The sequence below is a fragment of the Struthio camelus genome, chromosome 1, assembly GCF_040807025.1.
Source record: "Struthio camelus isolate bStrCam1 chromosome 1, bStrCam1.hap1, whole genome shotgun sequence".
In the NCBI taxonomy this organism is placed as follows: Eukaryota; Metazoa; Chordata; class Aves; order Struthioniformes; family Struthionidae; genus Struthio; species Struthio camelus.
Window position 1 is genome coordinate 152,040,359 of NC_090942.1, and position 21,597 is coordinate 152,061,955.

The 21,597-nt window shown below is 42.9% G+C and overlaps 1 long non-coding RNA gene across 1 annotated transcript; it reads right to left on the reverse strand.

Annotated features, from left to right (window-relative positions):
• Window positions 1-1,520: 1,520 nt before the first annotated feature.
• LOC138065809 (uncharacterized) lies at window positions 1,521-9,788 on the reverse strand. The gene is made up of 3 exons (XR_011138878.1): window positions 9,658-9,788; window positions 7,283-7,333; window positions 1,521-1,871 (listed from the first exon to the last, which is right to left on the reverse strand). It is a non-coding gene; the product is annotated as an uncharacterized lncRNA (long non-coding RNA).
• Between the last annotated feature and the right edge of the window lie 11,809 nt (window positions 9,789-21,597).

Here is a 21,597-nt window from a genome sequence, read left to right on the forward strand (position 1 = left end):
AATAAATAAAAAAGGAATGTTTGCCTATATTTTCAAAAGGCTTCAGGAATAATCTACCATACTGTTATGTGATGGTCTGACTACCACAGTAAGCTGCATTTGCCAGGAAAGGGTACACAAAATAAAAAAGCAAGGAGAAGAAGATGTTAGAAATTTTTCCAAAATATCTAACCCATCTGCAGGAAAGACAGAACTGTTTGAGGTGGTGCCCTGTTGTGGCATGAAGAAAAATCTTCCTACTTTGAATTAGATCCAAATGCCTGCGTCTTCATATGATACATTGCCTTTTAACAAAGGGATGAGTTTGATGAAATATTGCTTGAAAAAGAAATAATTTGGAACAGGAGTTTAATGCAAATATCAAAGCTGCTTCAGAATGTTTATGGTCAAAAGCATTTATTTTTTGTGGAGCCACTGTGGGCTGCTGCCAACGTTGATGAATCTCAGATTTTGATTTCAAGATCCAAGCACTGACTAAGAAAACAGATAGCAGCTGTACACTTAAGTATGCAGACGACCATTAGCACTCATTTGTGTCTTCAAGGTGGAAGTATCTTCCCAGTAAGTTCCAAAAGTCTCTTTCTAATACAGTTCTACAGAGGAGAAAAAAAATACTTTTAATGTGACATTCTAGGATTTCTGCCATCACAATGGCACCAAGCTCAAATCTGCTCTGTTGACTAGTAAAAGAATGAGGTTTCTAGCTGACAGCCTGGATGAGGAGGAAGCTGGCAGCAATGTGAGATTGCTTGGGTCATCCCTTGGGTTGGCTGCACATGTGACTGTTGTAAAATGTACTTTTGCCCCAGCATGAAGGAGATAAAATTCTTTGTTCATTTTTTTTTATCAGCTTCTCTGATTCCTGCTCTTGTATTTCTGTTTTATGCTGTTTCCATGCAACATAGGTTTTAACAAGCTAGAATGATGTTGCTATCAAAATGCCTGCCCCTTTTTCAGCAAAGCTGCTGGGTCAAGGCCTTTTGCTCAGCTGGTGGCTGTGTTTTTTCCCAAACGTTAAGAAAGAGAGATTTCAAAAAAATAAAACTGCTCCTTATTTAGAGATTTAAAAAAAAAGAAGATATTTCTTCATTTTTATCTCTGTTTCCAAGTTACACTATCTGTACACTTTGCACTACTCTGATAAAGAAGATGGTGAAAAACTAAAGTTGCCCTCTCTAGCCATTGAGAGAATCCAAATGTATCCTTCTCAGCAACAGGGAGAAGACCCCCATCAAAGTAAATCCCATAAAATAATCCCTGCTTAAAAATCCCTGCTTGACTTACAGACTCAAGATAAACCTCAGCCATAGCCACAAGTGAATTGAATGGATCACCTCTGAAAGTATAGCAGTACATGCCAGGATATCAAAAATAGACTGAAAAGCCAGACAACTTTCTGTCCCTCAGAAAAAAAAAAAAAAGCTACAAAAATAGCCTAACTCTCCCAAGAGATGGAAAAATATATCAACCTCAGGAAATATTAAATGTCTCTGCAGGTTTAAAGAGGCTGTGTCAACCTGAGTGGGCTCCTGAGTGCACCCAGCGCTGTCTGCTCCTCCAGAGGAAATGTCTAGCGTGGGAGCTGCTTTTTCCTGGGAATTAAAAAAAAATGAAGCTAAAATCTGACTTGGCCACAAAGTTGGATGAATGGGCTTAACTGCAAACACATGTGCAATTGCATGGACCTCAGGCCTCAGCAAAGCAACCGTGGACAAACATCTCTCCCCGTCCATGATGCCCAGCTCCTGGTGGGGCTCCTGCCCAGTGTGAGCTCCTTGTGCCCTGGTGGCCGCCCACATTCACGGTGCTGCACCCCTCAGTGTGACCCTCCACGAGTCCTCGCTTCTGTCCTTGCAAGCGTCGTTTCACACCTTAATAGGGGGACAAAGGGAGAGGGTTATACTTTGTGGCAATGAAAGCATATGCCAATCTCTGCCTCCTTCTTCCCAGCCTGATTCATCAGCCCCGAATGGGGAAGTTGCGGGCTGGGACACCCAGAAATAGCGCCGCTGGGCACCATTACAGTAGCGCTGCAGCTTCTTTCCATTAACCACATCTGATATAAATTGGCAAGGAGGGTGCTGAGAAATTGCGACTTCATATTTCAGCCAGCTTCTGCACACAGTTGCCCCGTGTTGCAATTAGCCTTATTTTCTTTAAAATCCTTCCAGCCCCTGCTGGGGCAGAAGGCAAGCCACTGTGCTGCAGCCCACAGCTGCTGGGATGGTTTTGGCATATGTCGTGTCCCACAGATGAGGTTTGTGGGGAAACTCCCTTCAAATCACGTATTTCTTAATGCAGGCGAGCTGAGATTTCTGGCTGCCCTGGTTAAACCGCGAAGGGAAGGCGCTGCTGTCGTTGCTCCCGCTGCTGCGACCCTGCTCCGTGCAGTTAGGGCTGTGCTCTTGATGGGCACACGGAGACAGGGTGCCAGGCTTTCAGCACGTAATCTTTACTCAGTGCCTGGTACAGCTGAATCAAACTGCAATCACGTCTTCCCACTGCGTCGCCACAGGTTGGTAGCTGCGGACCTTGATTTCTAATGCAACGAGGCATTACTAATTAGGACGGCTTTTTCCTCTTTAGCTTAATAAAAATATGCTCCATCCCCAAATGGAACTGAAAGAAGCACAGTTCAGGGTGGAGGAGTGGGGGCGCGTAATTCCCAACCCAGATTTTTGTGCCTTCAATGGAAAAAAATAGCAAAAAGACAAAACAAAATCCAGATTATTAAAAATGGCAAATTAAAACATTTTTGTAGGCCTTCACTTGTTACAGACTTGGTTCAGTAAACCAAGAGGATGATATCTCCCCTTCCTCCAAACTTCTATACATTTGGCGTGTGTCACTGCATACCCAGGAGTGGGCTAATTAAAATTGGTTTGTTGCTAATGATAGTGCATCTTCTTTCACTGAAGAATTCAAACTGCAGCCTTGCTCTTGATCTACTGTAAGATTTTTTTAATCTCCAAATTAAAAGAAAAGCATACACCCTTTTAATGCCTATAAGAATTTGAGCTTGTTAAAAAGCAAAAAAAAAAAAAAGTAGGATTTCTATTATAGCTGTTCTTTAATTAAGGAACAGCATGTGCGAGAAGACTCATAACTGTGTCCTTGATTCTATTAGATGTTTGAGTGGAGAATGCATGTAATAGAAAAACAGCAATACACTATGGAAATTGTCCAGAGCCCTGCTCTCCTAGGGAAAAGATGCCAATGGTATTTTTGTACTGCTACTCCTCAGCAGCCTCTTTGCACTTTCCTCCAGGTTACATGCACAGCATGACTCACTGCCTGATGGTTTCATTGAAACAGAAAAATATAGACACAGTAATGATTGCATTCAATCATAAACTACAATCAATACAGCAGAGTTTAAATGTTCTGTGCCCTAGCAAGCCACTACGCTTCCCCCCCCCCCCACATCTTATTCCCTAAAGAAATGATTTTTCATTTCTAAAGGATAACAGTTGTTCCAAGTGATCTAGCAGATGTAGTTGAGTCTCTCAGAATGAAATATGTAGGTCAGAGCGGGAGGCACTCATTGTTTTCTTTGATGTACCTTCATGTCAGCCCTTCTTTGGAGGGAAAAGCCACTTCACAATACTCACTACCGGCCTCCGGGGAGTCTCACCGGAGGGATCTTACAGCAACCTCCCCTGCCCAGGTTCATCTCGGGGCATTGGGTGGGCAGGGATATTTGTGTTCAAACCAGAGGCTCTGTGGCCTTTTATTTATGGACACCAGGATATAAATCTTAACCTCATTCTCAAGTGAACACAATCATCTCAACAAAAATCTTTCTTTGTGTACATCACAACATGGTTGCAGAGTTTGGCAATCGCACAGTCTCTATGAGAAACTACTCCCAGAGGACCCCGGCAAGACTGAAAGTAGGATGGGGTGGGGGCTGGGAAGAGAGGAACACGGCCAGGTCAGGATGCAGGAAACCTGTCCAGGAAAAAAAGTAAACATGACTTTTGGCCTTCAGAGACATCATGTGTCCCTGTGCCAATCATGATTCCCTGGGAGAAATATCCCCTTTTCAACACCAGTAAAAAATCTGGTTTAGCGTTATGTGTTACTTGCTCTCTCGCAGCATCTTCAAAGGAAAGGAGTCCAAAGGAATCATTTCTTCCCCACCATGCTGATACTCTAACAAAAACCACCTCTGCACTAACCCCTTCCCAACACGGGTTAGGAGACATCCCCCACAGCACACTCATTCCCATCCCGGCAAACCCCAATTCCAGCTTTCTTAATAACCATCCTGCACTAGCAGCTAACAAAGAAAGGCTTTCCCTTTTCCTGTTAGAAGTGGCAACTGCTTGAAGATGAAAAACAACTCCCAGAAGCCCCGCTTAAAATGAAATCATGCCAACAAACCCTAAATAAAGGTTGCAGTTCCAACATGTCTTCCGTTAACGCTTGCGATGTGCGATAAGTGACAGCTGAATAAATCAAATCCCTGGAGTTCCAACATAACGATCAGGTTAAAAGTGTTATTATCTCATTTTAGCTAGAAGTTCTGATTCATACTTTCTTTCCCCCCCCCCCCAAATCTGGGAGATCTTGGTTTGCATGCCATTCATATTAGAGCCAGAAAAGGACTAGTATAACTTTCTAGAAAACACCCAAAACACCCTCCTCCTTTTTTTTTTTTTTGGTCATAAATCAGTGTTCCTAGTTTCATTTGGCTGCTCATCTCCCTTTCTTCCTCTCCCCCTGTTTCCTCCTCCCACTCGTTAGTCTGTTCAGCACCTTCGGTGAGTCACACAGAGCAAGCTGACAAGTGAAGTCAAGTTTGACTTTGTACAAAGTTACTGCAGAGCCCTTTTGCCATGTGCTTTGCTGAGTGCCTCCACGGCTCCAGCGCAGCCCTTTGGACCCGAACCTTCACTGCTGAGGATGCGCTTTTGGGACCACAAGTTCCCGGCCACACCTGGAAATCTGAGCTGCAAGCATTTGAGTGAACCAAGTAGCTCACAGGGAAGGCTGTAGGCAAAAAACTGCCTGTAACTTAAATCCTCCCCCAAAAGACTGGGACCCTGAACCTTGCATTATGGCATGTTTTAAGCCTGAGGGAACGAAGGAATCATCCTTGTGTTGATGAATGCTGCCTCCTGTCTCTCTCCCCCACCGGATATATCACCTTTAAAACTTCTGAACAGGATTCTGCCTTGTCACGTGAAGTGTCAGTACAGGCCACAATATGTAGGTCACGATAGCTACTCTACAGCAATTCCTGAAGCACGGACTAAAAGCAGTATTCTGTGACCCCATTCCAGCAAGGTCTGTAAGCGCATGTCTAACTTCAGACACACAGTGATCCTTGTAAACACCCAAAAGGCTGTACCAATCAATGCACTAATAGGTATGAGGTTTATAGCTGTTTTATTAGTTGAAGAATGCTTTCTTACACCAGATTTTTAATGCATGACGCAGACCCTGTACTTTAAGTGCCTCACTTAGATTTTGTGTCGTCTCAGTCACAGATGTCTGGCCCAAGAAGAGGCACCCAGGTGGTAAGCAGGTACCCTCTTCAGCCAATGGGGAGTAACTAGTGCAGAAGGGCACCCCAGAAATCCTGCCTATTGAGGAGGGAGTTGCCTAGATATAGCCAATGGTCTAGAGATGCCTCGTCTATAGCGTGAGTGCCTGGTTCTGGGCTGCTTGGTCCTTGCATGATCCGGACCACGCAGTTGCCTCTTACAAAAAAGGCATGCATGAGCAGTGATTTTGTCACGTACCTTTGAGCTTTTAGTTACAAGTTTGTGCTCAAGAGAAATCTGGAGCTTTAAGCCTTTTATAGCCTGAGGAGCTGGTGGGGTGGGTTGAACATGTATACGAGAGCTAGTCTTTGTAGGTGCACCCATGTTTCTTCACGGTGCATCTTTTAGGAGCTGGGAAGGGCCCATCCCTTCGTGGGGAATAGGGCTCTCATCGGAGAGGCTTCTGCTCTTTGCACCCTCCATTCTTGCAACAGGAGATAGAATCAGAAAAAATCTTGGGAGCAAATCTGGGACCTGCCTTCTGTCCTCTTTTAAGGCAGAAGCCCCTGCACGAGAATTACTCCCTGCAGCAATTTCCTACTATGTTTGCTCTGTTCCCTCTTCAGCTTGGGGGTTAGCCCACGTAGCTCGAGTCAGTATGCTCAAACCTTTATTCTGGGGAAGATTTAAGACCTAGGGTTTTCCCTGTAGGTTATGCAGGCAGTTGTCTCCACTGCTGCAGCCCTTAGTGTTGAACTCAGTTCTCCTGTTGTGGACTCAGGCGCTGGTGCCTGCCAGTTCGAGCCCCTCAGGGCACCCAGGATTCACCCTGCCACAATTCATTGGGGCAACAGAGCTGTGACAAAGCTACAGGCACTAGGTGCCCCAGGAGCGCCTAGGCCAACTGAGAGGTGCTTGGAGGGGTTTTGGAGGCAGTGGACAGTGGGATTTCTGATCAGGTGCCTGAATTGTACCTCAGTCCCAAACTAGATGGTATTTAAGTGTTCTGGATCTTGCCATTAGTGCTCAAGCTTTAAACAAATCTGACTTTATTCCTGCTGTAGTAGAAATAGCAGTAGATCCTTGTCTGACTTTAACAAGAATGCAATTTTAGAGTTCCTATAGGTGCAGCTACTAACAAGGCTTAGAAACTCTTAAATGCACTCCTTTTTCTAAAGCCTGAGAAAAGTCTGGTTTGTTACAGGGAAAAAAATCATTTAGGTCTGGGATTGATTACTGCTTGCTCTTTTACGTACGGTTAAATATTAGGTCAGTCCCGAAAGATGCATAAATTACTGAAACCAAACTGTTGAGTTAATAAGAATGATATTTTCAGACTCTTATGGTTCCATTTTAAGTTCCCATGTTATTAATGCCAGCTGAATAACTTACTGCAACTGAAATGCACCACATTCAGGGCTAAATTATGCTAAAATAGGTCAAGCAGCAGTGAACACAGTTATTTTGACCGAACTAGGGTTAACAAGATGCATGTAACAAATGCCTCAGGAGAACAATCACATGCGCTTGCTGCACATGATACCACAGCAGGATACCCATAGCTTCAGGTTCCAGCTAAATGGCATCATGGTGTGCTCTTTCGGGCAAGAAAATAGTTTTACAATTGTTTGAATATGATCCCCTCAGTTTATGTGATGTAACCTGACAGATTAAAGGGTCCCATAAGTACATTTTCACTGAAGCCTATGCAACTTCTACATACTCAGCTAGGCTGTTTTTAACATAAAGCAGAGGGAGAGCAAAAAAGTAATTAATGAAAGAGCTGATACCTTCTGAGACTCCTGGCATGACAGCGTGCCCAGCTGCCTTTCCACTTATTTCTGAATAAAGAAAGAAAAAGTCAGGAGACAGAAATTAGCCTGAGGAATCAAAGTTGGGCTCAAGCCAAACTACTGCGTCTGAACATCCTTGGACTTTATATTAGAAGAGATGAAATATAAATCTAATCTGTGTTTTCTTGGTAATAACAAAGCATAGAGAGTTTTCCCTCAGTTTCTTGGATTTTTAGCAGTCACTTCCACAGATCATACGTGCGACAGTGTATAACGTTTTATTAACATGACAAAATAATTGTATAGATATATGGTAAACAGACATTTCTCCTGTCCTGTCCTTTTCCTTCCCCTCCCTTCCCTTCCCCTCCCTTCCCTTCCCCTCCCTTGCCTTGCCTTGCCTTGCCTGGCCTTGTCTTGCCTTGCCTTGCCTTCCCTTGCTTTCTTTTTCCTTTCCCTTTTCCCCTCCATAACGAATAGCTGCACTTGTCTTTTGAATGCTTTCACCATATCTCTGTGTTAGGGAACAAACACCTTAGAGTGGAAAAATGAAGGACAGGAAAACACGTAGACATATTGATTGAGACTGCTCCCATCAAGCACCTGGACCCAGCTATTCAAACGTGTACACTTTGTGCATAAACAAACTCTGCGTCTAATATGCCAGATGCATATCCTTTTTCAGAAAGTTGACAGCTGTATGGAATACTAAGTTGAGGAACATTTGTGAATGTGTATTGGATTTTACTTATCCAAGAGCACTGGATACTTGTATGTAAAGGGATTTGATGATACTAAGTGCTAAAATGTTATAAACTTCCCAGTCATTACAATTGTGTACATTTTTATGAGGGATTTTGAATTTATTATTTATCCAAGCAGAGGAACAAAGGAGACAGAGACAACACAAACACATATTCTAGTCATTTAAAGAAACTAATTTTATACAGAAATAAGCTTTCTACAGTAACTAAAAAAACTGTTCTCATCTATTTTCTTCACTGAAAGGCTGTGTAGCTTTTACACATTTGGCTAGGCCTCTTCTAATACAAAGTATAGAAACTGCAAGTAAGTCATTAACAGTCATCCCACCTTAAACTTCAGGTGCTAAAACACAACTTCTAAAATGGAAAATGCTGAGTCAACAAAACCAAAAATGTTCTTTAGTGCTGTATTAGTTTGCCAATCCTGTTTTGGGATGATAGTTATTTTTTTTAATAATACAAGAAGGTTTAATTTCAGTAGTGTCATTCCGACTTTTATTTCAGAATAGAATATGTTGAAATGCTTTGAATATTATGTGTAATATATCACATTATGAGCCAAAATGACTCAATGTCATTGTTTCATTCTTATCCTAACAAAAGATTTCACCCAAGGGAATAGGTTGCAAAATTTGTTAGAAAATATCCGCTATCACTGTGTACACAAAAAATTAGCAGATTCCAGTTGTTCCTCCTAGTTCAGATGCAAGTGGAATTTTCAACATTGCAGACTTCCCCACGAGAGGGGAATTCCAGGTTTTGGAAACTGCTAAATTTGGGGGGGTTACTGCCTGTCACAGCTTAGTTTAATTTTGTTGTTGAAATTGGTTTGAATTGAGGGTTTTAATGTTGTCTTTCCATTTCAGTGATGGGGCTTAGCAAAAGATCTTTTTCTTTCTCTTTAGACGCTATTTTAGTCTGCTTTGGATAAACTAAACTGGATTCACCTACCCTGAGACAAAATTTCCTTTTGCCATAAATGAGATGTGCGAATTATCTATTATAATTAGACTTGACCCAGTTACCGGCTTTGGAAACATCCTTCCACCTTGCCTGGAGCTGAATATCCCTACAGAAAGCAAATCTCACTGCTAAGACAGGGTATAATCAGGGTTAAAAACCCTTCATCAGGGACACAAAAAAAGACGTAACCGAACTAGCATTATTCCATTGCCTGACATTGTGTGTTATCTTTTCTGCACAGTGAGTTATTCGGTATTAATAATTTAGACTTATCTAGCTTATCTACATGATAACTACTCCTCTCTCTCCTGCCACACCACCACAGTAAGGACATTTATGACAAACAGTGATGTTACATTCCCAAACTTATTTAATAAGCACCAGCTTCTAATCAAATGGCTTAACTAATCCTTTCTCATCTATACTACAACTTCAGTAATTTGTGGGGCATAAACGGCCGAGCATCACCACTTCTGCTTATGGCTAAGCCCTGTGTGCACAGCAGTGTAATGCCTGATGGGAAACACACGTCCACAAAAACCCCCACAGCAAGATTGCATTGTGCTAAGAAATTCTGTTTGTTGGCTGGCTGTAGAAATGTTATTTATGTCTTTTGAGCTTTCAAGTTAAAATGCAGAGGCTTACCTGCTGGGTGTAAAACCTTGTACCGAACCAGCAAGACATTTAGATTCTGTTGAACTCTCAGGGAGTCACCACCACGTTCTTAGTACAGACTTTGGGATCAGCTGACATCTGCTCACTGAACTTGCTTTTTTTTAGGTTTCTGGTCGATCGGAGAAGGAAGTAAAAACATTTCTATGCACCAAAAAAGTGTTTCTTACTAAGAAAACACTGAATAAGGAATAAAATGCAGTTTCTTTCTCAATACTGTATTCCCCGTGAGCTGCAAAAGATACTGGGATTCTCTCCAAAGCTGCAACAGTAATGGCCACCGATGTAAAGTGCTAGTTAAGGACATCCCTGTGAGAAAATGTATCAGTGAAACTCCTAGTCAGCCTACAGCTCCTACAGGTAAAAAGGTGTTTTTGCCAATAGAGTTTGAACCAAATTCATGATTGAAATAGTCTAGATGCGCAGAAGTATTTCTTCCCGGAAAAGCTATGGCTGCAGTGTAAGATTGTGTCAAGACACTGACACAACCACACCAGCAACCCCTCTCTAGTGTGAACGAGACCTGATCCCAGAATAGACTACAGCAAGTTAAGCGTTTACGTTCTTGCGCACCTTTATGATCAGAAGGAGAAAGTGAAATAAGTCATTCTAATTGGAAAAATAATGGTTAGCCTGAAGGAGGAAAAGAACCAGCACGTAGCAAAGAAGCTCCTGCAGGCTGGGAAGGAGGGAACGAGTTCTGGGAAGCTGAGAGAGCCCGTTTTGTTTATCCATCTTTCGCACCAGATGCCTAGCATTAATATACTCTCAAAAATACCATTGCAGGCTAAAATTCCATTTTGAGGCTGTTGAAGTAAGTAAGCCTCTCAAAACGTTTGCACTTATGATTTATGAGGGCAGTTGACTCCTACAAAATTAAAGACTGAATGAGAGAATTTGGAAAGAGGATGGACCAATGAACTAAGTTTATGATTAGGTGCCAAAAAACTCCTAAAGCTTAATTCCATTTCTTCATTAACTTGTCACTTGACTTTAGGGAAGTTTTTTACCTTATGAAAGTTTCTTAAAATGTGTAAATCTAAATACAGTAGGGAATGAGGACACATTCATTTCTGTGTGCAAACTATTTCGAAAATCAAGAGCATGTCATGCGTATTACTTAATACTTCCATTCAGTTCTTTATATTCTATTTACCGAGTCATATATTCGTAGTGGTTAAATCAGCTGCAGTACCACACTACAGTAAATTAAACCAAGACGGGAGCTTGGAACTCCTTTTCAGTTACCTGACGTCTTCGCAATCAAATGAAAATGCCACACATTGATTCATTTACCAACTGGAAAAATTAATGTAGGAACAATGATGTCTTTATGCCTTAGATCAGATTAGAGTTTGCCTGTAGGGTCTGAAAAAGCTGTGGTCACTGCTTCCATTCCTTGTCTTAGGAAGCTGGAAAAATCGAGAATAATTAACCACACTTTTCCTTCAAAAATATGTCTCTAGTTTGCTTCCTTTGCGGAGACGCTCCTGGAAATTAACTAAAAGGAGAAAGATTGCTGGAGATACGTGTTTTTTCCATGAGCACTTAGACTGCAAGCCGTTTGTGAGGCTGATTCTCCAACTAGCCCAGGCTCGTCTTTGGGACTCCTGTTTTTAACTAATCTTCCAGAGCAAAATTAGCACATAATGAAGACCACCCTTGCCACCCGGGCTGTGATGAATGATGTTAGGCTCAGTGTTAGCTCACTTCCAGCCAGTTGCCTGAAACGTTCAGGCTGTTCTGCTGAGCTGCCACTTGGTGTAAGAGATAACCCAGGGTGGAGGATTAAGCAATGGCCCAAATCCTCTGCTCACTGTGTACTTTTACGTTATGAAGGTGTTCGCTTGGACTTTTTGGATTCTGGGTTTTCCCTTCATTGAAATGGGGATAATAATCAGAGCACCTCAGTACTTTTAGTTCAGGTATTGCTTTGTATTTATTCCCCCAACAGTTCCGAATACCTCTAAGAAGGTATTTCCCTGAGACAGGGTGGGCACTCGGCTCCCATTAAGGAATACTCAGCAGAAATGTTACTCTGTGCCTCACAGGGTCGGGCTCTTGCTGCGTCCCTCCTGCAAGGCTTAGCTCACGCTGTGACCCTCCCTGCAGCCCCCCTCTCCCCTTCACCCCAATAACAGGCCCTTAGCAGCTTACTGCTCCGTCTTTGAGACCCTTTCGGTGAAGTGTCGCTCCACCAACTCTCTAGGATGACAGAGAAATGGGGCATACCCAAAATCAAGAGAAGGAAAGCATTTAAGAATCATTTATGATTGTCATTCAAGGTGTGATTTAAAAAAAAAAAAACGTGCAGAAAACACCTAATAGCCGAATGTATCGAACTAGACGTCTTTGAATCCTTTAAAAAAACTCACAGCTAACAAAACCCTCTTTGCCCTTAAACTTCTATTAGAGGCAGGAGGAAGATGATAGGTTATATAATCTATAGTCTACTATTTAATAGATACTAAATATAGTGCAGTTACTCAAAACAATACAAAACATAATAATATGAGAAACAGTAGTGAAGAGGAGAATTCTACCACTCTAGATAGATGCATTTTTAGCATTATGTTCCTCAGGAAGAGCATCAAATATTTTTCTGAGTGACCTAATTTTCTTTGTCTGATCAAATGTGCCAGATGCTTCCTTATTCAGAGTTGCCACTCTAAGTGAAAACCTGTTTTCTGGCAGCCACTTGAAATCTTTTCTTCAGTTTTCTGTTACGGATTATTATACAATCACTGCCCGGGCAGACTGAAAGCATATGGCAGCTAGGCTGACATTATCTCTGCTGTTTCAAAGCTCCCTAAGGATGTGTGGGCATAGTTACAGTCTCAGGTATAAGCTGACCTCCCCAGTGCGTTCAAAATGCCGCCCAAGCTTGGTGGCACCAAGCAAATAGCAAATGGCGAGCAGGGCACCCTGCTTCCCATCTCCCTCTCAGAGGTGTGAGTTTTTTTCCTTTTTGTAGGTATTTCCATCCCTTGACCGGGATAAAATAACAAGCATGGCTCAGTGCCATTTAATGTGCAGTTCCTAGGTACCATTGTACCCCTTACAATCTAGATGAAGCTTGAAGGGCTGTATTTTGGTTATACCCACTCATGTCTCACAGACTATATTTAATTCCTGCTGCATTGACTAACTTTCCTTGTCTTCTTTTTTGTTGGCGGACTGTGAAGATCATAACGACCGCTTTAGCTTTTCCTGGTATTCCTGTTGCTGGTGACAAGGAACCGGTATTTGTAAAAATAAATAGCCAAAAAGGCTGCGAGTGAGCCACATGCCTCCCAGCCCACGCTATGCCCTTTTCCTGCACCCAAGCTGTTGTACCTGGGGCGTGGTGACCTCCAGCATCTCGCTCACCTTCTGACACTTCTGAGACTCAGAGGGGGTGCCTGTACCCCTAAAGAAGAGGGACAGGGACGGAGCTCAGGCACCGAATCCCTCCCTGATGGTCCACACTCTTGGCTTGTTCCCTGGATCTGCCTTATATCATGCCAGCCCACCAAGGCACTATGTGGTCAAGGGACAGGCTCTGATTCAGGTAGGGCAGAGCCAGACTGTGCCACTTAGCTTGGAGTCCAGCCTCTCCAGGCCTCTTATTTTCTAGTATGCACACAGCCAAAAGAGACAAGAGTGATTTTTTTTCTTTATTTGTTAAAAATATGGAAGAAAAGGTCCTATTATAAAGAAACGCTTTTCCTACTAGGCAATTAATATTGACAGAAATAGGGCAATTAACCACTCAGTGTAATTTTTAGATGCTCAGTAAATATCATCAGACTGTCGCTGACCAACTCTAAGTCTACATTAATACACGCAACTAAATGAAATATCACATGCCTGTGCACCATGAGGCAGCTGGGAATTTTGATTTTATTGTTATTGTCATAGTTGCTTTTGTGTTACCTTGTCCCTGTAGGCCCCAGCAACCGTAAAGGTCATGCCTCTACTTCTGAATACAGGAGGGCCCAGGGCACTGGGCAGTAGGGTAGTGGCATGCAGGAGCCCCCAGAAAGGCTATAGCAGGTAGAGGGGGAAAGACCTGGTGCATTTGTACTCAAAAAGGTCTTGGGGAGCCGTCCTCGGGCTGGCCGGTCCCCCATTTGCAACAGGTCAGCACAGGACCCAAGAGCGAACTAAAAGTGAAGCAGTGTGCGTGCCTGGTGTCCCAGTGCCCAGGCACAGGCCCTGGCTCGCTTGTATTGATCCATGTGCACCAACCCAGACCCCACTCCCCGGACTCGGAGCTCATTGCTCAGGCAGCTCTGCAAATGTGATGAATCCAAACGCCATCAAAAGGCACTTAGCTACACACAGCTTTGCAGTAGCTTGGCTAAAGATGTAAATTTAAAACAGTTTAGGCAAATGCATAGAAATGTGGACATTCAATAAACACTTAAATATTTCAGCCTAGTTTATTTCTGCTTGGCTGAGCTGATTAGGAATTGATTTAAGATGAAACAAAGTAAATCACTTTTAAATTGTAGTAAGAATATCTACATAGCCAATATATTCCTGTAACAAAGTCAGTAAAAGACTGTACATTGACAAAGTAGTCATGGAAATGGAAATTAGGTTTCCAAGACACTTCAGTTTTAGTTTCTTTAGCTTACTCTGTAGTATCAACTATAAGTAGTATAGTGTCTCAAGAAAACTGACTACGTGGATCAAAATCTGATCTCATTTTGCAAATTCTAAGCACAAATATAATTCAACCTACATATTTTTTTCCTTTCTGATTTAAATTAGCACCAATATACAGCTCTAGGAGCTTTACAGAATTTTAAACAGGCAATATTAAAATAAATAAATCTGTGAAATAATGCATTCTGCAATATTCACAGCTGAGATTGCTCCATTTCTTCTAGACACTCTATAATTTTACTGTAACTTAGTCATGACCTAGACTGTAGCATAATTTCCTAAAACATTGCTATAGGCAAGTTGTCTTCTTCATGCCACAAACAAAAAGAAAAATCATACTAAAATACAAACAACCTGAAACAGATATGCCAGCTCAGTCAAAATAGCATGGCTGGGATCTAAGAGATGGAATAGAGAACTGTACAGGGAAAAAAAAAAAGAAAAGCCAAGGAGCACTGGTAGTGCTGGCTTTAACAAACTTTATCAAGGGGCAGAAACCCCATCAGTGCAATAATTTAATTCCCTAGAAACATACTGAGAGAATTATTTTAATAATAACTCTTCCCAGTTATAATAGTTATAATATTTGTAATATAATCAGTTATAATAGGAAACCCTAATAAATGCTTTCCAGCTGTGAATTTGCCATTCTTCTTTCCCAAATTTCTTGCTGGTGGAGGCAAATGGTTACCACTTTGCCCCTCAAAGCTGTTGTTTATCCCTGTCCTTCTGGAACTCTTAATCTGTGCCTGAATCACCCTTCTTCAGAAACAAGCAAGTAAACAAAAAGAATTAAGTTATCCCAAAGCGCTTCTGTTAAAAAACGCTCCAGAACTTTAGAAAGTCATTTTCTTCCAAATTATCAATCATTAGAACATGTTTGTCAAGGGTCATCCTGATTAGCCAGCTGTGCTACAGAAGAGCTGTGCTGCCCCAGCCAGCTCCCAGCTGCCTGTTACCCAAGATAACATTATCTACATGGAAGTCTTAGTCGGACTTTCTGTAATTATTAGTGATCTGCTATTCTCCATCCAGTGTTTATCAGAACAGAGGATGGCAGGGAGGTCTTGGAAGTCTTTTTCCTTGGTAAGTCTTATCTGATCATTTATTTATCCAAATTCAAGGCCCTGAGCAGCAGCTTGGTGTGATTTTTTTATTTTTTTTTTTACTCTGGTCTATGCAATATAATTTTAGAGAAAACTAGGAAGTGAATGGGTTCATATCTTTGCTGTCCTACCCACCAATTTTTCTTTCGCATTTGTTAGACCTTCCTTGTAAAATCAAATTTCTTCTATCTTCTTTTGCTATATGCCTTGCCCTGTATTTCATCCCTATGACCTGCTCTTTCCAGCTCCCCTATCAGCTGTGAATCCTCTGTCATCAATAATCCACTGCTTTAACTGGCTTAGAGTTTCCTTCTCTCTCTGTCTCGGTCAGATGCCAGATTAGAACCAGCAGAAGCCCAGTTCTATCCCCGTTGTATGCACTAATCTTCTTATGAGTATGGTTTGTTTTGTATTTAACCTCTCCTCTCTGCATAACCAGGTGATACTGAGAGCTCTAGCAACATTATTTTCCTTTGCGTATTAATGAATCAAGCGCCTGTCAGAAACACACCACTATAATTTTATATAATAGGTTTAACTGAAATTGCTCAAGCTGCTAATCCCAGGCACGCATTTAAGGCTCCTGCTCCTGTCTCTTCTTCTCCCAGCAGGCATCGGTGTTGTAGGCATTTCAATTATTTGGTTGGTATTGTGCACAATGAGTCAAAACCCATGAGGTGGGTGTTCCTTTGAAATCAATGGGCGTTACTGCTTAAACAAGGCAATAAGATTTGACTCCCTCTCTGTGTTGCAGAGCTGTATACAGCTATATTAAAAGGTGAGACAAATCTTTGATTTTGCATTTTGCTCCCCATGTGGATTGCACTGTGCATCTGGGGATGCATACAGTGGCAAGAGAACAAGACCAGAAGCTGGGAGTCCTATGGTCTATTCCTGGCTCGTCCGAAATCACTGCGTGACTGTGGGCAAATCACTTAAGCTGTCTCTGGGGTAATAATTGACACAGCAACTCCGGTAGGCTTAATTTTTAAAGTTTTTTAAATTTTACAATTTTTTTGTTGAAACAAACAATTTTTAAATATTTTTTCATATATTTTTTCCAATGGGCCTTAGGAGATGTCTTCTTCCCTTCAGTGGGAGCAGGAGAAGAGCCTTAGTACTGACAGCAAGATTTGCAACCCCGACTCCCTCTCCCCCAATCTGCCACAAGTATTTCAACAAAATGTTTTATAAAAATGGCAGAAATGCTGTCCTGGAGCTCTGAAAGCCTCTTATCATCCTTGATTCCTAAAGTACAGTGTACAGAATCCCATGTAATGATTTTCTTTTTGCTACTTTCAGCATTCTTCTTTCTCGTTATGCCAGCAGATGCATAAAAATGCTGCTGGTACTTTTTGGCTTTGGTTTCACTGATTGCATAACTTAGTTGTGGCCCAAAAGAAGTTCGATTTTATGTTTCCCATGTGCTTTTGTGTACTTGAAATTCTAGACTTTCACAAGTGACTAGTGGTAGGCTGTAGCTCCATTGAGGCCAGGAGAAGTTTACATATTCTTGATTTCCGGGAAGAGCCATATACTGCATGCCCATCTTTCAGAAAAACACTATCTCAAAGCAGAAGCACAGAAATGACTAGTCACTTATGAATATTCAGCATGTGGCAGACTCTTCTCAATTTTTTCACAGGGCAGGTCAAATTCACCAGCAAGGTTTGTCAAAGACCATCTCCTCTCATACGGATTGTGTCTTTTCCTGTTCAAAATGGCATCAGATCCATACGGCAACCACAATGAAGCAATTATTTTCATGGGTGAATAGTATTAGGAAAATATTTGGTGTGTTTCTTTTATTGCCATTTAGCAGCTGGAAGGAGTGAGAGCATGTGCCAGAAGCTCTCTGAAGTTCAGCAGCAGCCACCCAGTGGAATGCTGTTAGAAAGTTGCCCTTTCAAGCACCTGGAGCAGGATAGACGTTAATGAAGCCAATGGAGTAGCAGTAGTTCAGACTCTGTCAGGGTTTGAATCAGATCCCTTGCTTTAACAATGAGGACTTATATTTGCTACATCCCAACACGTTCCCTCAAAATGTCTTCTACCACTCACTTTTAAAGCAGCTCTTTCTTGTATGTATTATCTTGTCACACTTGACACCTTTTTTTGATTTTTCTACACTAGAGTACTCTGTTGCTTATGGATCAAGCTTGGACCAATCTCGAGACTGGTCGACTTCTGAATGCTTTAGGGGAGGAAAGCAAAGGAAAAAGTCAATTATTTTTCAGTGAAGTACCTCTTCTCATCCCTACCTTTTGACCAATTTTTTTTCAGAGACCCTTTTTAGCAGTCATTATAAATGCAATGTAAGCATCCATTCTTCTGAAGTCTTATAAAGTAAAAACTTCACAGCTAAAAACCTTGGCTCAGAAAAGCATCCTTCTTTAGGATAGCATTTAGCACATGCCAAGTCCATCAGGTCCCAGCTGAAGGGAAGGAAAGATACAATGATTTATTACCCAGTGAGCTGGCATGAACACAAGGTCATCTAGCCCATCTCCCTGCCCTAAGGCAGCCTCAATGCCACCGCTGTCACTCCTGCCAGAAACCTGAGTATCCCATCCTTAAAGACTCCAATATGCTCGTCTGCCAGAGACATGCCTTCTAGGTAATACAGTCCCCTTTTGCTAATAGAGGTGTGCAGGGTGCTATCTGCAAAGATACCAGTTTTAGCTATAGGAAGAATTACAGTTACAATGATTAAAAAAAGGGAAGGAAGAAATACTGCAGGTTATCAGTGTGCTAAATAATTTAGGAATGTGTTCTCTTGTTGCACAGAACTACTATTAGTAGCAATGAACGCAACACGTGCACACTGCAAAAGGAGAAGAGACACACTAGGCCAAATCCTGCCCTCAGAGACATATGCACAATTTCCAGTGACATCAGTGGGAATTGTGCATGTGGATTGAGGGCGCAATCTGGCCCTTTATTTTTGGCTGCTGTATTATGATTATGACATGCTAATTTCTAATTCCTTTAGCAAAAATAACACAGGAAAGCTTAAATATTAATGTTGCCAAATGTCAGAAACACCTCTGCAATACAGTCTTCAGCAAATTCGTGAAAACAGATTTCAGGAACCGTGGCCGTGCTCATTACTGCAACCTGACATCCTCAATCAGTTAAAACTCTTCTTATCTTCATTGGGGTTTTGCCAAGCTAAGAATGAATAAAGGCTGCTGGATTTAGCTCACTGGTAGCTGCTTTGGACTTCGGATCTCCTGACAGCCATGGTCACAGCTTCCCAATTAGAGGGATGGATGCAGAAGTGCTGATGTCTTCTTGGGTTTGCTGGATGATAAACATTGAAGTAGAGCCCCTATCTCCTCGAAAACTGTAAACAGAGGTCTGCCAAATGGAAACGGATAGCTAAGACGAAAAATGCAGGTAGGGTTTTACAAGAGGAAAGAAAACAGAGAGAGGAGATCAGCCCTTCATCATCCCCAGCACCCTCTTCCTTGCTACTGCTCACTTTCCCAGGGAGAGAGAGGAGATACTAGAGTTAACTAACAGGGAAGGTTAAAGCCTCCGCAGCTGCAAACCTGCCACGTGGGCCTGCTTTTGGCAAGTAACCTAACATGGGTCAGGGCCCCAGCACCTGCATCCCACCCCCACCAGCGCAGGGAGGTCAAATGCTTCCAAAAAAGACATTCAGCCTTGTGCATCTGCCTGAGCCTCTAGCAGCAGGGTTCATCATGCTAAATGAACTGCTTTTTCATGCCAGCTGCAGGTGGACACTCAGATCCATGGGAGGGAAGGGGAAGGAAATGATATGTCTGAACCTGACATGTTTCTGCAAGGAATTAGCCAGTACAAGCTCCCCATCACGTTACAGGACCTGAGGAAAGACTGCCGAAAAGAAGCAGCTCCTGCTTCCTCGGGGAGCTGAGTGGGTACCACCACATACCGATGCCATTTGCAAAACCTGCCCCCAGCACTGCAGCCTGGGCTGTGCATTATTGTTCATTAACCTTTCTTTAATGAGAAAGGGTCTCCGCAGTCCTTGGCCCTCTTTGCTGCCCCAGGCTTGGTATCGCTGCTTGAACGCGTTGCTTCCCTGTCTTCTGCAGGCCCTCTGGTCAGGCTTTCAGGATCCAGAACTGCCTGGTAAGATGAAGTAGAATAAAAATGAATAAACAACGGAATGATGCTGATTGAAAGTGCTGCTGCAAAAGCACAAAACCCTGTGCAATACAGTGCAGCAGACTGGCTTAAAAACAGTATAGAGGGAGCAATAAACCAAAAACATAAGGGGAAACAACTAGGGGATGAAAAAGAGGAATACCTGGAAAAAGCTGGGGCAGCAGATCTCTGCTTTTAGACTTGGCTCTAAGTCTCGCAAATCCTGCCTGTGACCTGCCCTTAACCGAGGGAACCGCTAAGGCACAGGAGATGCAGCCTGACCGGCTTGTCAGCCTGCGCCATATCCACGTCAGCGAGCACCAGTGCGGGCTCAAGTTCGTCCTCGTTTTGCTCTTAATGTTTCGTTGCGTAACGGCAGCGAGCTGCTCGTGGCGGCGAGTGTCTGGAGGCCCACTCCAGCGCTCGGGCGGCAGAAGGCCCTCCGCCTTCAGCGCTGTGGCCCCGAACGCACCCTGGGCCTGCCGGCATCCTCCAGAAACGCACAGCCTGTCACAACTCGTTGCTTAATGCTAAACTACTCGTTATAAATAAACATGGTCCTAATAATAGTTTCCCTGACCTGACTCACTGTAGGAAACAGCCTCAGAAATAAAAAAGATGACTTTCAAAGGCGAGAGTTATAATTTTACATAAACAAAAAATGAAAAGGGCAGCGCAGGATAGGCACGGGGAAACTGTATCACATGGCGTTGAAGTTACAATGTGAGGGTGCTAACGGGCTTGTTCAGTTGGTAAATCTGATGCTGTCTCCCCCTGTAAGTTCACTGGGCTTTGATGGATGGATGTGGAGAAATATTACTCGAATTGTCAGATAACTATTAGTCACTCAGATTAAAAACAAATTCCATTGACATTGTGTCATACCTTGGGAGCCCAAAACAGATATTGATGTTTTCATCTTGTTGCAGGGAGGAGGGAGATGGGAGTGGGTAAAGTAAGAAATCAAAATCACCCAGATAGAGGAAGTCTTTCAGCTTTGTTTGAAAAATGACACCACAGCACAGGGCACCAAGCTGAGGATGAGAGATAACGCAAGCCAGCCTCTCTCGCTCCCTCTCCACTGAAGGGGAGACAAAGACGGCATTATCATAAAAATACTGAACTTCTAATGCCTGCACAGAATTATCAGCACAAGTGTAGAAACTGCATTCACTGGGTGCATCCTGCAAGATCCAGCCCTCGACTCCTCCTGATGCCGGTGGACCTGTGGGGGTTCAGCCCCCCCACTCCCGAGAGGAACCAGGTGCTTTTGCTGATCTTTGAGGGGAGGTGCAGAAGGAGACACAAGGTCTGCGCACCAGCACACGGAGCAGTGAGGGGCAGGAGGCAGCTGGGCTCGTTCAGCCTGGAGCAGAGACGGCTTCGGGGCACCTCACAGCATCTTTCTAGGGCCTACGAGAGGTCATCGAGGAGATGAAGCCATGCTTCTCACAGTGGTGCATGGGTGGGAGGCTGAGACAGCAGACATAAATTGAAACAAGAGAAGTTCAAGCTGGAGATAAGGAAAACCTTTTCCCCCATGCAGACAGTGGGGCAGCCGAGCAGGTTGCCCTGAGAGGTTGAGCCATCTCCATCTTTGGAGGTTTTCAAGACCCAACTGGATGAAGTCCTGAGCAACCTGATCTGACCTCCAATCTGGCCTTCTTTTGAGCAGGAGGTGGGACCTGAAATTTCCTGAGGTGCCTTCCAACCTAAATTATCTTATTATTCCTGCAATAAATTCACAAGCCACTCTTGTTCTGTGGACCACAGTGCTCTGCAGACCTTATATCTGCTGAGGACCTGGTTCTGAGTTTGTAGTTACCTGTACCAGAATCAGCAATGAAATGAAGAGGTTTTCTGTGAATTCGTAGATGGCATGAAAAGGTCCTGAAAGGCCTGCTTGTGGTATATTTCTACCAACGATAAGCCCATAAAATACACTGCATGCATCCTGAGGTGGCAGAGATATTTCTATTTGAAAGCATCTTGCCTTCAGTCAGTATTACGTCTACCTGCA